This window comes from Sphaeramia orbicularis, chromosome 20 (assembly GCF_902148855.1).
Source record: "Sphaeramia orbicularis chromosome 20, fSphaOr1.1, whole genome shotgun sequence".
Classification (NCBI taxonomy): domain Eukaryota; kingdom Metazoa; phylum Chordata; class Actinopteri; order Kurtiformes; family Apogonidae; genus Sphaeramia; species Sphaeramia orbicularis.
This window is the reverse complement of record NC_043976.1, coordinates 22,607,285-22,609,082: the sequence shown is the minus strand read 5'-3', so window position 1 is coordinate 22,609,082 and position 1,798 is coordinate 22,607,285. Positions and strand designations below refer to the sequence as shown.

General features: G+C 35.0%; 1 non-coding gene across 1 annotated transcript; it reads right to left on the bottom strand.

Moving 5' to 3' along the window:
* Window positions 1-1,117: 1,117 nt before the first annotated feature.
* trnar-ccg (transfer RNA arginine (anticodon CCG)) lies at window positions 1,118-1,190 on the bottom strand. The gene has a single exon. It is a non-coding gene; the product is annotated as a tRNA-Arg (tRNA).
* Between the last annotated feature and the right edge of the window lie 608 nt (window positions 1,191-1,798).

Below are 1,798 nucleotides of genomic sequence, written 5' to 3'. Positions count from 1 at the left end.
ATATGCATTAGTGTGCCTTCTGCCCCACAACCATGCCAGCACAAACTTAATTTTTCCTTATTCGTTATAGTTTGCATACAGAGTGTAATATAAGCTCAATGTAATAATTTAAGCTGTATAATTTTATACCTGACACATTTTGATACTTTGGTGCATTTTTGCAGTGCTGCATCCCAATGTGAGGCAGACAGAGGAACATAACAATAAAAGCCAAAGTTATTTTAAGGTCCCTATGTGGTCAGGCTTCTTCTTTACTTAAGGATTTTGTTTTCTTTTTACAATATCAGCATTTGATACACAGGCCTCAGTACACATAGCTGTCACACTGTAAGGTGCGAAACCTCAGTGTGGATCGGCTTATCAACTGAGATAAAAACACAACCCAATTTTACAGTTCATACCATAGGTGTTAAATTGTGGCTGTAACAGAAACAATTTGAACTGAACTTGAATTGAATTTAATGCTGTTACAAATGACAGAACTTAGAATAATGCTTAGAAAATAGTGTTTTCCCTGAATTATCTTTATTATTTCCCTTCTATTAATCATTTTAAAGGTTATTGAACTAATTACTGTATATTATTACAATTATTTTATTTACTCTATGCTTTCTTTTCTCAACATTTGTCTTTTTACAATTTCATTTTCCTGTCAATTTTCCATTTATTTATTTAAAAGCACATTGAACTGTCTTTGTGTATGAATTTCTCTACATAATGTAAGTAAGCCTGTCTCATTTTGCCTAATTACATCCCCTAATTATTTATTATAGAATATCAATTGCATTTAATTGCACTTTGCACTGTTTCATCAATAATACTGAGATTGGCTGTTTATTTTTCATCTTTAAAGATTCATTTGTGGTTGTGGTTGAATCTTTTTCATTTAGCAGCATTTTAAAGCAACTCAGAGGATTGTGGGTAATTAAAGATCCAGAGATGCATCTGAGAAATTTCTCCAAAGTAACAACTCGACATTTAGAAGGATCTTGAACATTAGAACAGGCCTCCAGTGAAATGTGATGACAAAGCTTTATGCAAATGAATCCTTCCTCGAGACTGATAATGACCCTTATGTTTCCATGACCCTAAATATAAAGGTCATTATAATTAATCACGACCCAGGTGGGACTTGAACCCACAATCCCCAGCTCCGGAGGCTGATGCCTTATCCATTAGGCCACTGGGCCACTATAAACCTCATGTTCTCTAAAGGATTAACAAACTAGTCAGCATCAAAATATACTTTCATGGTGGATATGGATCCATTTCTTAATTACCGTCCTCAGTGAATAGTCGGCAATCAAGATATGACATCCATATATCAGTCGTTCCCTGTTTCATCTCCCACTCCAGCCTTTGTGTCTTGATTAAACCTCAAGAAACATCTCTATTTTTGGACGAAACCCAAAAGTTTTAACCAATTGATTTTTGCTTGAAACAAACAGGAAACGCTTGAGATAAATCTCCCTGTTTGCCATTGTTTTCCCAGGTGAAGCTTTTTTTAAGAAATAGAGTAAACATGATCAATGAAGGTGCCTGCCCACACACTCTGCAGTCACGAATCATGAGGGCGTTAACAAAATATACTGTAGCCTCCAAGGGAACTGATTTTATTGGGTCAAACTGCTAATCATTCTGCAAAAAGGTTATTCTCAATCAATACCACAAACACTACAACAGCACAATGTCAGACGTCCAGTGCAGCATAGAAAACCAAGTCTCTGTCTTATAATGCAAACAATGATTAGCATTATCGTCAGTTATTCTTTAAAGTATTTTGTCTTTAAATCATGTT